The sequence below is a fragment of the Triticum urartu genome, chromosome 3, assembly GCF_003073215.2.
Source record: "Triticum urartu cultivar G1812 chromosome 3, Tu2.1, whole genome shotgun sequence".
Taxonomy (NCBI): domain Eukaryota; kingdom Viridiplantae; phylum Streptophyta; class Magnoliopsida; order Poales; family Poaceae; genus Triticum; species Triticum urartu.
Genome location: NC_053024.1, coordinates 732810123 through 732825069, shown reverse-complemented (window position 1 = coordinate 732825069; position 14947 = coordinate 732810123). Strand labels below are relative to the sequence as shown.

At 45.1% G+C, this 14947-nt stretch overlaps 2 long non-coding RNA genes across 3 annotated transcripts; both read left to right on the top strand.

Moving 5' to 3' along the window:
- Positions 1-894: 894 nt before the first annotated feature.
- On the top strand, positions 895-2444 carry LOC125549505. Of its 2 annotated transcripts, none has more exons than XR_007301359.1 (2): positions 895-1198; positions 1347-2444. It is a non-coding gene; the product is annotated as an uncharacterized LOC125549505 (long non-coding RNA). The 2 variants fall into 2 exon arrangements; XR_007301360.1 differs by having other exon boundaries at positions 895-1269.
- Positions 2445-4618: 2174 nt separating this feature from the next.
- Positions 4619-6982, top strand: LOC125549504. Its single transcript, XR_007301358.1, has 3 exons — positions 4619-4901; positions 6234-6289; positions 6837-6982. It is a non-coding gene; the product is annotated as an uncharacterized LOC125549504 (long non-coding RNA).
- Positions 6983-14947: the final 7965 nt, after the last annotated feature.

Here is a 14947-nt window from a genome sequence, read left to right as displayed (position 1 = left end):
CCCTCCCCTTGCTGCCCCTCCTCCTCTTACTATTGGTGCTCCGGCAGCCACCCCAGCTGCCCAATGGCGAGGGGTTCCGGGAGGCGGGCCGTGGCTGGTGCCATGGAGCTCCCGCCACTCGCACAAGAGCGACTGGCCGTAGCGGACGGCCAAGTAGAACACAATGCCGACAAGGACATCGATGATGATGTACATCAACGTCAGGTTAGAGCAGGTGTGTTATACTTCCGTGGACCTTCTTTTGGGGCCCCTAACGGGGGTGTACATCGTACTGTCTGTCCTCCATTGCTTCGCCGCTCCTTCCTTATGTTGATCTATTTCTGAAGGGATGAACATGTCTCCAGAGAAAAAGAAACTGTAATTGACACCAACACAAATCCACTTCTTTGAGGTCAGTTGTTCCATTATTTTATAATTGAAGTGTAGCACTTCATACACATCGTTTTGTATGTTTAAGACCGTCGGCAAATAAATTACATAACTGATGCTATGAGGAATGCCTCGGTGACGCGCGCGCGCAGAGAGAGAGTATTTTAGTGAAGCAACAAAATATAGTCTTCAGCCATTAGACTTAGGGAGTACTTTTTCATTTTTTTCCGTTGCAACGCACGGACATTTTTACTAGTCTAATCTATCCCTAATAATCTATCCCTAATAATAAAGCACGGATTGACTCCGTGGGTTCACCGTCACAATACGCTTCTTCCCGTGATTTTACACTTTCAGTTTAAATTTAAAACATATTCGAGGTGGTACTAAATTTTGTCTCTTCGATTGACCGCTACCTTATTTCTTGATCGCTTAGCTGGGCTGCGATCCAGTTGGGCCTTGGCCCACAGTTTCTTTGATGCCTACTCTGCTCGATCCGTATGGACATGGCGCCGGCGGCAGCGGCCGGTCTTCTTCTCTGGATTAATCTCTTCTCTCGTCATCCTCTCGAAACCTCGCGCACCTCCCCACCGCTCCCGCCCCGCCCTCTCCTCCATCCGGTTTTGCCGCCCTGCCTCCTTCCAGCCCTTCGGCCTCCTCCCTGCCCCTCCCCGTCAGCCCCCGTATCCTGCCCTGCGGCTCGTCCTGGGCTTGTGGCCGCACTTCGAGGTCATCCTTTCTGGACACGCGTCTAGGCAGAGATGGCGCTGCTCCTGCAACTTCGAAGAAGGCACCGGACCAATCTACCAGACGTCATCTACATCCGCAGGTCTTAGCTCCCCAGAATCCATCGCTTGTTCTTCTTTGGTCCAATCTGGACTGTTAATTCCGTCAAGAGATGTGAGTCGTCGTTTTACTAGATCCTCTCTCGATCGTTTCTTCCTATGGATTTCGTGGGCAGTAAAATGTTCTCTCAGTCGCTCACTCAGGCAAAGCGGCTCATGTGCCGCCGCATTGGAGTCCAATTTGAGGAGCCGGTCACCAACCCCGCGGATCTCCTCTCCTTCTATGCTGACTGCTTCAAGAGATCCCCTCTCCATCTCCCAGATCGACGCCCTGACACAGCTTTCAACTCATGCCATTGGGGGTAAGAAGATTCTGAAGAATACAATCGCCTGAGTCTCAGTTCACTGTTTGTCTCAGCCTGTACCCATGTCGTTTGTGTTTCTTTGATTAGTGGCAATTTCCTTGTGTGGAATGTCAGGGGGCTTAACTCCCCGGCGAGAAGAGCGGCTGTCAGTGTGTTTGTTAGTCATAATGATGTGTGTATGATCTGTTTGCAAGAAACCAAAATGTCCGTGTTTGATCTTAATTTGGTGAAGGAGATTTGTGGTGCTTCTTTCTCGGGATTTGCCTATTCCCCATCTGATGGAGCAAGTGGAGGGTTGCTAATAGCCTGGGCAGATGACGTTGTTGTTTCCTCTATCCAATGTTCCAAAATTTTCAACTCTGCTATGTGAAAGCAGAGCAAACGGGTTAGTTTGGCAGATGGTTAACGTCTATTGCCCCCAATTTTTCTCTGACAAGATGGACTTTCTTGCTGACCTGCAGCAAATTGGGATTAACTGCCCTGGCCCGCTCTTGTTCTTGGCGATTTCAATATGATTGCTGCAGCTAAGGATAAGAACAATGGTAATCTCAACAGGGGTCTGATACACATGGAGAAATGAACAATTCAACACAATTCTTGTCAGGCTTAATTGATTCCTGTATAGCCAACCGTGGTGTGAGGCTGCACCCAATGCCATGTTGCAGGCCCTCTCTGAAGAAGACCGCTACATTGAATTTTGACGCTCTTGGTTTTCAACCTTGTAAGCTGCTGGAACTAGAGCGCCCTTCACCGAAGAGGAAATAAAATAGGCCATATTTGATATGCATCCTGAAAAGGTGCCCGGGCCAGATGGTTTCACCGGAATGTTGGGAATTCATCATGGGTGTTGTGACGCTCCATTATTGCGATTCAAAGACTCCATCATGGGTGTTGTTATATATTAAAAATATGAGTGCAGAGGAAACTTACTATGTGTTGTTGCCCTATTCTTTTATAGCTGTGTCTGATCTCAAGCAGCTCATCTTGACGAGCCGTGGTAGAGGCGCAGGGATGAGATCTCTCTCTCCAACGCTTGATAAGGTTCGTTTTACACCGAGTAGCTTTATTTAAGTCATGGTTAGTCTATACAACAGCATTCAATCATGTAAAATTCTGGAAATTTGGGTTAACAACTCTGCTTACCACCTAAGTTGTTTGATCTGATAAAATCTTGTGTACACCATAAGTTAGTTATTTTGCCTATTGAGATCTGTTTCAGGACAGGTGGTTCTAGCTTTATTACCAGGTTCATCATTGCTTGATTCTGGATTTTTGCTGTAGCCTTTAGGTAAACTTTTTATGTGGTAGGCCTAACACCTAATTTATACTGAAGTAATTTAAATAAGCTATAAGGTTTAAGAGAAACCCTACCAATAAAGAAAATAATCAGGTTGGTCAAGGTGAGGGGAATGTGCCCCCTCCAGTATTACATTACATCCGATACTAATCTAATTAGATGCATGCTCACTAGAATGCCTCATTTTTCTTGTAGTTTGCGGGGCTGTAAATTTAGTAGACATAGAGACTAATCCTTGATAATATTCCAGTTCCAGTGAGACTGAACGACCTTTTCAATAACATACTGATTTACAATATTGAGCTACAACCACTAGCTAGCTGTTGATTCCATAAACAAGTGCTATTCACAGTGACACTGTTTTCGCTTCATTGCTTACTTTGGACTGTGCTTCATTGCTCACTTTGGACTACACCATAAAGTAGACTTGGATGAAGGTTAAGTGGCAACACTGGTGGGGTGCCGTGTTAAAATAGAGGGCATGGATCTTGGGGGGTCTATGTTATTTTCGTGGTTACTACCCGGTAGCCACAATTACTGACCACTGATTAATTCAAAATTTAAACATTTCTTGCAACACCTGAATATGTCCATCATTCAGTATACATCTATGACTAGGAACATAAGATGCCTTAATCCACAACCCCAGGCAACACGAACCTCTACAAAGAATAATTAGGAGAAAGTGAGATGTTTGCCCCGTTGCAATGCACCGACTCTTTTCATTAGATGACATTTTTTGAACCCCACAAAAATATGACATTTTTAAGAACATTTCTCTATTAAGAAAAGACATGTTTTTATTAAGCCGGACAATGTACTAGGTTTAAGGAAAAAAAGTTTTGGGTTTAGGATAGAATTGTTCTAGATTTTGGGAAGATTGTTACAGATCCACAAGAAAATGTCCTAACTTTAGGAAATTAATTATCCATTTTTTGGGTTCTTGGTTAATAAGCTGGTCACAATGTTTTTTTTAACCCAATAGATTCCGGATCCTTATGTTTCTCAGACTACATATATGCCTTGCATTAACAGTGGACAATAAGTACACCTGCTACAGTGGATGTGGTAATAAAACTAACAAACCCGCAAACCAAACAATGCAAACATTTGTTAGCCATTTTGCAAAGATGGTTTGGCCGAAAGCATAATTCTTCATGTTGAGATTAGTTCATGTGGGTCATGAGTCAAAAAATTACTCGTGTAATTGGCTATGGTTACGGGGTGTGATGATTTTTTTCCCGATGCAACGCACGGGCATTTTTGCTAGTAATAATAATAAAAAGCACGGATTGACTCCGTGGGTTCACCGTCACAATACGCTTTCTTCTCGTGAATTTACGCTTTGAGTTTGAATTTAAAATATATATATGAGGTGGTACTAAAGCGTTGATCACGGATTGACTCCGTCGGGTTCAAAGCACTTAAAAAATAAGGGGAAGGCAGAGCAGCTACCGGCGTAGGATTGGAGCCGCGTCTCGCCGGCCTGCCCGCCCGCGGTGCTCCGGCCCTCCGGCCATGGATGCCCTACGCGAACTCGTGAACGAGGCCGCCACCTTGATCCGGCGCCGAACCCCACCTTCACACTGGATCCACACCTCCAGCGCGGTCTCCGGGGTCCCCAAGTCCGCGTCTCGCCGGTGCTCCGGCGCTCCGGCCATGGATGCCCTGCCCGAGCTCGTGAACGACGCCGCCACCTTGATCCGGCGCCGAACCCCACCTCAACCGCTGTTGCGTGGCCGCGGAAGGACAGCGCCCGCCGTGGCGCCGGAGCCGCCCAGGTCTCTCTCTCTCTCTCTCTCTCTCTCTCTCTCTCTCTCATCTCGCTGCCATCCTTCGTGTACAGGAGCAATCATGGATGCTCCGCGGTCATGGCGTACAAGGCCGATTTGGAGTGGTTCCCTTAGGGTACGGGCGACGGGGTTGTGGAGCAGGCGACGGACTATGACACGTGAATTGATACCAGGGTCACCAGCGTGCCCCGGCGGCAAAGAAAGCGGCCAACAGTGGTCCCAACTATGGCAATCAGGATTTAGGAGATCGGCTTGGTGATCTGCGTGGTGGGTGTGTCATCTCCATGCACTGGTATGCTATTGTTCTCCCTTTCTATTAGCATTTCTCATCAATCAAATACATAAATTGGATGTTCAGACAGATTCTGGTCTACAGTTCGACCCAAATGAATCGATGTTTCTGTACTATTTCTGTTTACGTTGTTGTTTAGTTACTTTTTTTATCATCCTATAATTTCTCAGTTGTCTGACTTCTATTACAAAACATGTGCCAATTGTAAGTGTGTTTAAAAGATTGATTCGTGCAGAATCTTACCCAAGCTAATGCATGAATTAGAATGCAAATCATCATAGATGCAGAGTAGAATCAAAACTGATACCCAAGCTGGGAGCTATTTTCCAGTCTGGCATATAATGAATTGATTGGACCAGGACATGTTGTCTATTTTAACTCAATCCATTGCTCTCTTTGAATTTCTTTATCATAGTTGCATTTTTTTGCATCTGGATCTCTGAAAAAATTATATCTTATGTCCCTTTTTAGGTTGGTGCAAAAGCATCATCACCGTTCTATTACTAATGTGGTCGTAACTTAGGCTACTGTCCGAGGCTTCTTGGTTGGCACATAAGCTGTAATTTAGGCTACCGTTGCAATGAGCACTGAACACATGATATGGTAATAATTGGTACTGTCCAGAGTGATCGAGTAAATCTATGGAATTTATCATGTTAGCAACACTGACCTAGGAAAAAGTTACAAGTAGAGAATTTTGTACAAAATAGGCCTAATTTGTTTGATTTGTGGATATGACGTCTGCACCTTATTTGTGAGCTGCCACGAAATTAACGAAAAATAAAATGTATTATTGTGATTTGTTACTAATATACTGACCACAAATTTTGGTGTTCAATTTGTCATTTATGCATCCTACAGGACAGTAGTACTGAATTATATATGAGTTCTCGAGAGAACAGAGTTTGTTATCCAGCAGACGAATGGTAGAAGTACATTCAGATTTAGTCAGGTCTCAGGTTTGTGACATTTAATTTTTGCAGTCTCATGTGAATGAAAGACCCTGTGTGTCTCTTACTTGCAACTGATTTGAGGCTCAAGCTTTGCCATTTGATCTCCTACCAGAAGTTCCAGTGCATTATTATCGTTGTTGGATTTGTATGTACTACATAAGCAAAGGGTAGATGCCATAAAAAAAGCACATTACGAAGTATTTGTACCTTTTAGTTATTATTATCATTGTGTCTGTTCTAGCCTACAAGGATCTCACTTAGATATTACCAATTATCGTCAGGGTTCTGTATGCAGTGTTCATAGATTCCTTGCATTGTTCAGTTACCAATTTTTGTAAGGGTCATACTTAATGGACCATGGCACACCCTTCCAATGCAGGTTGCTTCCATGACAATACTTCAAATATGGGAGCCTGGTTTGCCTATCATCAACAAGTTTGGACTCTCTTTGTGTGGGCATTGTTTTTGAAAGCGTACTTGTATAAAATAAACTGTATTGGTGTTCACTTTATATCTGTCCATGGTTTTGCCCACATCACAAATATTTGACAGCTAGATAGCTCCCGAGTTCGGTGCAACCGAAACACTTATAATCCAGTCCAACATAGATTGTTTACCCCTATTTGACATTCATTTATCTTTCTCGATTATTCTTCCATGAAGCTTTTAAATCTGCTAGAAAGGCCTGATTGTTTGTTCATACAATTTAAGTTGGACATTGCATTTATTTTCCTTTATTATTCTTCCATAACGCTTTCAAATCTGCTAGAAAGAGATGCATACATCACATACTTTTTTTTGCGCGTGTAGTTCAGTTATATCTAGATCTGATAATGATTCATCACACTTGAGTCAATTACCTTACAGATTAAGGCAGGAAATCTAGATTTTTATTTTGTGTTTAGCTAATTGTTACTCCCTCTGTAAAGAAATATAAGAGCGTTTAGATAGATGATCTAAACGCTCTTATATTTCTTTATAGAGGGAGTATGTCTCAAGACATGACAATGCATAATAATAGTTGTTGTAAGGGAGTTGAAACTCATGAGATGTGAGAAAAAAAATGTAAGACTGATCCATTGACTACCAGGTTTATGACTGCCCTTATTACTACGTGGAAGGTACCTCTTAATTCCTTCTTTTTATGTGGGGACCCTCTTCATTCCTTGATCATAGCATGGCTTGGCAAGTTGGTTTACCAATGCAGGAATGTTGTTGTTGACAAATGTGAAATATTAGTGATTCACTATCATTAATAATTTGGTGTTCATATTCATATATACATTTTGTGATAACCTAATGCAAAATGTTTTTTGGAATGTTTTAAAACAATTTGCATCCGCATCCTACATTCTCGAGACATATTAATTTCGCATGATGTGTGGTTAGTCGTTGCATGATGCGGGGTGGAGAAGCTAATCACATACTTTTTATTGAGTCGAATGCAATGCGCCTGAGTGTTCCAATACCATGATAACATGTCTGCAGGGCATTCCCTGTTGCAACGCACGGGCAATTTTCCTATCTATCCCTAATAATAAAGCACGGATTGACTCCGTGAGTTCACCGTCACAACACGCTTCTTCCTATGAATTTACACTTTCAATTTTTTCACCTATATTTTTTTTTCTACATCCGAGGTGGTACTATTCATGTGATCGCGTCCATCCATCCATCAATACCAATTTTTCGTACGTGGTAGTATAGTCCTGTGTTTTGACGCTATATGAGTTGTACTTTCACCCGGTCCCTCAATGAAACTCCAATCCAATTCCAACACGTTGCCGGTTTGGTCTGTACTACTCCAAGCCTGTTCCCGGTCAACTCAATATAAAAATTGAAGCCCGATTGGAAGTATCGACAACCTATGCCACGCGGTTACGTCGTTGAGGGCGCCGCCGTCGGCACTGAGCCTTGGCGGTTACAACGTTGTCGACGGAGGGCGGTGCCACGGGCACTGCGTCTTGGTGTTCGGTTGTGTTGAGAGCCAGCCATTGATCGAGGCCGAGATGAAAATATCGTGGTGCTCACGCTTCAAACAACTACACTCATCGATCTAGGCCTAGGTATGTGTCGCCGGAGAAAAACGCTCAACGGACTGAAGGCACCGGTTGCGGCGAGATGGCCCGGGCTATAGTTGCCGTCCTGCTCCACCGTCGACGGAAAATTGAGTGTTGGTCGGGTACCTTCGCGTGCGCCCAAGCAACACCAAGGCCACAATGATGTTGTCCGAGGACCGCGTTGGCTGCGGTCGCATGTCCTGGTGTCATGGCCCTACGATGAGTGGTGCTGGCATGAGGGGAACACGCCTGATCAATGGACCTACAATATGCTCCCAACGGCTGGTATAGGCAGCATCCGCCAGCTGGACAAGGTTGGGAAGCTCTGGGCAGAGATGCATGTAGCCGGCAGCACCCTACGGTTGTCTCCTACAGGACTTATTCGTCGATCTGATACAGCAGACCGGGCAGTATCTGTTCTCAACGAGATGCGGGAGGAGAGGATCGAGGCCAATCTCATTACCTGCAACCCCATCATGCAACCCTCACCCATGCTGATCGATTTCAGGATGCATACAAGCTGGTCGGCGAAATTTTCTCTGAATAGTGGTCGTGCTCGCCCATAATATCTGAATATTTAACTCGCTCAAAAGAGACGTGGTGGGCTGGTGGCTGCCAGATCCCACTTCCAATGACATCGTTGGACCTTGTTCCCCAAAATTGAATGCCAGTTATGCTTCAAGCCATGTGGTCAGCCCTTTTTTTGTGAAGATAATAAGATGGATGTCGGCGTTTGATACACAGTGGAATTTCAGCAGCAAAAGATCAGTATCTGAAGTTCTGAACCGAATTAGCTGGACATGGGCCGTTCGAGCACGGGGGACGGCTGGAGCGTTGAGGCAGATGGAGTGGCAACGGGGACGCCGAAGGCCATGGATGAGGGCATGAGGCAGCACATGCCGAGGGTGAGGGCAGGCAGAATTCAGCGGGTGCTACACGCATAGTCGAGCATGCTATCGTTGGAGAGTGGATGGTTTCCATAATTTTGCACTATGCCCAGTTGCATGCCGGTGATCTCTTGGAGGACGGCCAGCCGACGTTAAGCTCGGCGACCTCGCCATGCGGGGCGCGAAGATGCCAATATCAAGATTCAAGAACTTAGAGATTTGGCTGGCAGGACGTTGTTAACATGGCATGGCTACCGTGAACAGACTTTATCCCATGGACGCCAAATTTCTGGATGTATTGGCCAAAGAAGGTTTCAACGATATGCATGTACTACGGATTGGTTGATGTATTACTTGATTTCTCTTTTGGCACTAAAAAAGAAACGTGGGAGTCTTTTAAAATCCCACCAGTTTAAATATGTTAGTGAACTCAAAACAATAAGCAGCCTCGAATCAAGGAGTCTTTTAAAGAAGGAATTAATGGGAGAAAGACCCAACATATATTGGCCTAAATAGGTGTCTACAAAGAGAGAAGTCGGAAGGGAAAGGAAGGAGGGAGGGCAAAGAAAAGGGAGAAGCACACAAGGAGATCGAGACCACGAGGTGCATGGTATAATAATAGAAGGACGGATTGCGGAATTGTTTAAGAAGGAATGTGTAGTGTTACTCGGTGGGGATTAATATACTTGAATGGGCTGGTTAGTTTCTCGGCCAACAATTATGTGTAGTGTTACTCGGTGGGATGTGCTCTGGCAAAAAGAAACTGCGACCATTTTTTTATCAAGCATTCTGACTTGAGAAGAAATCCAAAAGTATGACAACTTATTTCATGGAGGAGCCGATGGCTTCATGACATCAGAAATTATCACCATCCTAAGTGGTAGGTGTAGCGTGTAGCTCACGGAGAGTGTACCTGATGACCAGGTCGACGGGATTAGTTTTCAAAGTATAAACACTCCCATGCGCTGGCGTGTCTCAATTGCAGGTGTGTCATGTAGAGGCTGAGATCACCGTGGTCGGATTGGTCACGTTCGAACGCATTGCCTTCAGGTGGACACTGTGGCCACTATTGATGATGATGGGAAGGAGTATATAATTTCAAATAGAGGGCATAGACCTTCGTACGTGCTCATATGTCCTGGGCCAAATTGGACATGTACCATGTTTGTCCATGGCCCAACAATTCTGGCCCACGTATCCAAAAAAATATTTGCTGGTGAAGGTATCAAACTCACAACCTCCAGGTTAGTAAACAATATTGTGGCCACTGAACTAGCCCCTGTTCTGTGTAGGAATCAAAGTTGATTGTGTTGTTAAATTATCCCACCTCGCTCCCTTACATACAATATACCCAACTTATATACGTCTCTCAGTTCCCTTAGTATCAGGAAGAGGTCTCGAGGATTATGACAGAGAAGAGCTCGTGGAAGGAAGAGAGGCTAACGAAGGAAATATATATATATATATATATATATATATATATATATATATATATATATATCTGTGTGTGTGTGTGTGTGTGTGTGTGTGTGTGTGTAGAGGCTCAGAAAGGAAAGACGTGGCTAAGCTAAGGAAGGAAATAGATGATAAATATGGGCTGCTGGAAAGAGAGGGTAACATGGGCTGCTATTATGCGGGCTATTAAACGATTTATGAGGACGTGAATAATTTAAGGACGGCGGATATGCATGTTGATTGATTCACGTTGCCTGTGATGCCCTGATCAATGGATGAAAAATAGCTGGAGGGACTAAGAGAAGAGGATGTGAATAATTCAAACTCGCTCAATGGATGAAAAATAGCTGGAGGGACTAAGAGAAAAGAGGATGTGAATACTTCAAACTCACCATGCACATGCCAGGTTGAAAGGCTCAGGATAAAATGTTGCCGCACACCAGTATCCGACATAAACGTGAAGAGGATGAAAAATGGCTTTATGTCTGTGCCAGTTTGAAAATAACTAAACGTAAAGAGGTTTTGACGCTGATCTTTGTTAACTGAAGTTGGATTTGGTGTTTGTTTGTGTCCTTCAGAGACTGGTAGAGTGGTACTAACTACTATCCGACATAAAAGCCGGAAAGGAAACGAACACCATCCATAGTTCAAATTGGATACGACATTTTTGGACTAACATATTTACACATGTTAGCACACTCGCGGGAAGCATGGTAATAACTACTATGACATAAAGCTAGAAAAGAAATGAACACCATCCATAGTCCAAATAGGATTGCACATTGCTGGACTAACATTATGTACATAGGTTAGCACACAGGCGGGAAGCATATATACCTAGATGGCTTGTGAAGTATATGACGAAGATTTATACATGCAAGCAGAAAACAAAACAATTGTCTTTAGGTATATACAAAATAAATTGTCTTCATAGAAGGTGCATGTCTTATATATCCCAAAAAAGTATGGAATTGTTTGTAGTGTTTTCTCGCTACTGATTGTTGTCAATCCTTATGAGGGGCGATCTATGGACCAGGTGCGAGGATTAGATTGCGCAGGGCGGCCCTTATGCCAACTTGATGAGATTATAGTTTTTAAAATTTTAAACATCCCCTTGCATTTGTACACTTCAATGACAGGTGTGTCGTGCAGTGGCCGAGCTGATCACCTCAAAATTGACAACTTCCGGATGTGTTATGACCAAGTGGACAATGCGGCAACTATCAACAAGGGCGGAAGAAGTATAAGAGGCGGCAGGGGTGTGGCGCTGTGTTGAAATATATTTTTTCTCCCGTTGCAATGGGCATATATTTAAACTTTCAGTTTTTTTCACCTATATTATTTTCTATATATCCTTACCTGTTTCCTGGAGCCAACGATCGATCGCACGACAATTGACAGCCAGATGGGTCTTTGCTACTATAATGGGCCCGAATCTATTATTGCAAAAAAAAAGTTAATGCAGAGGAAGAGACACATATAATAGCGACTAATTAGTAAGGAGAAAGGAAGGTTGTCTTGAAAGAGGGATAACGTCGCTGTGATGGAAAACATGCACATGTTGCATTAATCATGGTCGGACTCGACGACTCAAGGGCACAGGCACCCGCGAACCAAGGACTTCGTAAATTTCAAGATGATATGTCAGCTCAGTTTTTCGGAGGTGCTCATAGGGGTAGGGTGTGCGTATGTGCGTTCATAGAGGTGAGTGTATGCGTGTGTATATGAGCGCTTGCGTCTGTACGCACCCAGCAGCCACCTACTGACACGTTTGGGGGTATGGAGACATGATTCAAGGTATGTTTTTTTTTACTTCTCATATAAAGTCACTTGATAATAGGTAAACAGAACTCCCTCCATAAACTAATATAAAGCATTTAGATCGAACTTGCATGCAGAAGCTTTTTTAGAATAAAAAGAAAGCTACAAAGTAATTTACCCTATTTAAATAAATAGTGGTGTAAGTAAAAACTTATTTGTATTATTAGCGATGGTGTTGGGGATATTACTACTGGACGTAAACCGGCCAGGAGTAGCCGGATTAACTTTATGAAGATTAGAAGCCCATGAAGACATAAGAATGATGGCGCTTTGTGAAGGCTCAAGGCCCAAAGGGAGTTAAGGCCTGTAGATGTAAACCGACCTTATATGTAACTTGCATTGTAAGATTGGAAGGATAGAGACCAAGCCGGACACGTTTATGATCCGGCCTCGGGAATCTGTAAACCGGCGGGCGTCAACCTATGTATATAAAGGGACGACCCGGCAGCGGTTTAGGGACAATACAACACACAACAACTCGAGAGCCAGGCAAAGAGGATTCGCTCCCTGGTCATCAAATCCTCAGCAATACCAGACACAACTAGACGTAGGCTTTTACCTTCATCGAAGGGGCCGAACTAGTATAAAAACCCTCGTGTCCCTTGTCTGGTTTAACCCCTTTAAGCTAACCCGTAGTGATGGCTCCATGACTAAGTCCTTTCACGAGGACATCTGCCGTGACAAACCCACGACAATTGGCGCCCACCGTGGGGCTATCGCATGATGATTTCGAGTTCGTGAATGGCAGCTTCGAAGGACTCAAGGGATACGCTGTGGGCCGGATGACAAAGAGTCGTCGCGGCAAGCTCTACATCGACGATGCAGAATGGGGTCCCGAGGCCGGTTCAATCGAATACGGGTACCTGGTCCCCTTTGGTGGGATTCACGTATTCATATGCAAGATCGGCGAACCGGGCCCTGAGCCGGACACCTGCACCGACATCATCGAGACGGCTCAGCGTGCAAGCCCTGCCCCGATTCAGCCATGAAGCGGAATATGAGGATGGACCGGCATCTGATGGGGAAACTGTTGTCTGTTCTGATGACGAGTCTTCAACCGGAGAGACCGAGTCACTGTATCAGCTGCAGGACGACCGGATTAGTGGAGGTTCCGATGGCAACAGTATTCCGGACCCCCTCGATTTGCCAAACTGGTTCGCTATCTTCATGGCCGGTACACAACCAGTGCAACACTCTACTACTGCTGCCGCAATGCTCTCCGGTTCAGCAACAACGACGCCAGCGGGAGTGGACGCCAGCGGGAGTGGGCTCTGCACCGCCTCCGGCTCAGATTTTGTCTGATTTGTTCGACGCTTTGGCAACTTTGATGGCAGCAGAAGTGGACGCCGCAGCCCGAGATCAGCACAATGCGGAGATTGCGAAGGTGAAGGATCAGATAACTCAGGATAAAGCGGACCTGGCAGCAGAGAACGCCAGGATGGCTACAAAACGGGCCGATTTGGAAGCTCAGGCCTACTGGCTTAGGCTGGATCAGAGTGCCTCAGATGATGTCATGAGAAGGAGATACCGGTCGCACCTCCCGCCGGGTTATGAGCCAAGAAATCTCTTCAACACAACAGGAGCAGGAACCAGTAACCAGCCTGTCGGAAACCTGACTGAGGCACCGGGAACAGGAGTGCCGGTTCAGCCGCGCACGATGGACCCCCCTCGCCAGAACAACATTGTGCCACAGTACGTTCCGATGCCTCCGGGGCATTACTCCAACCCGTTGGATAACATTGTGGCCGCCGCTTCACGATTGGCAGCCCTCCCGATGGACGGCAAATCACCAGTGGCGATTGAGACACGACGAGCCAGAGAGCTCCTTCAGACAACTTTAAACCAGCAGCAAGCTTATTCGCATAGTCGTGACAGGATTCACTCCACCCCCCGCCCAAGTCGGAGCTATAGCAGGCACGTTGAGGACGAACCGGCCATGTTGAGCAGTGCACGTCACCGTAACTCACTGTGAGGGCATAACCCGGCTGTGGTGGTGCTAATGCGCAGGATGTGGTGGATCATGGTCGTGCACGCCGAGAAGCCGAGTTAGCAGCTCTGCATGCAGCTCGTCAACCTACTCCGGTTCGCCCTACCGCTTCAGTGGAGCCAGGCGTGGTCTTCAGTTCTTTAGGGGTGCCGTGTCTTACCCCCGCTTTGCGTAATGTACGACTGCTGATGTCTACTAGACAACCTTCTTCTTGTAGACGTTGTTGGGCCTCCAAGTGTAGTGGTTTGTAGGACAGTAGAAAATTTCCCGCAAGTGGATGACCTAAGGTTTATCAATCCGTAGGAGGCGTAGGATGAAGATGGTCTCTCTCAAGCAACCCTGCAACCAAATAACAAAGAGTCTCTTGTGTCCCCAACACACCCAATACAATGGTAAATTGTATAGGTGCACTAGTTCAGCGAAGAGATGGTGATACAAGTGGTATATGGATAGTAGATAATAGTTTTTGTAATCTGAAAATATAAAAATAGCAAGGTAACTAATGATAAAAGTGAGCGTAAACTGTATTGCAATGCTAGGAAACAAGGCCTAGGGTTCATACTTTCGCTAGTGCAAGTTCCCTCAACAATAATAACATAATTGGATCACATAACTATGCCTCAACATGCAACAAAGAGTCACTCCAAAGTCACTAAAAGCGGAGAACAAATGAAGAGATCATGGTAGGGTACGAAACCACCTCAAAGTTATTCTTTCCAATCAATCCGTTGGGCTATTCCTATAAGTGTCACAAACAGCCCTAGAATTCGTACTAGAATAACACGTTAAGACACAAATCAACCAAAACCCTAATGTCACCTAGATACTCCAATGTCACCTCAAGTATCCGTGGGTATGATTATACGATATGCATCACACAATC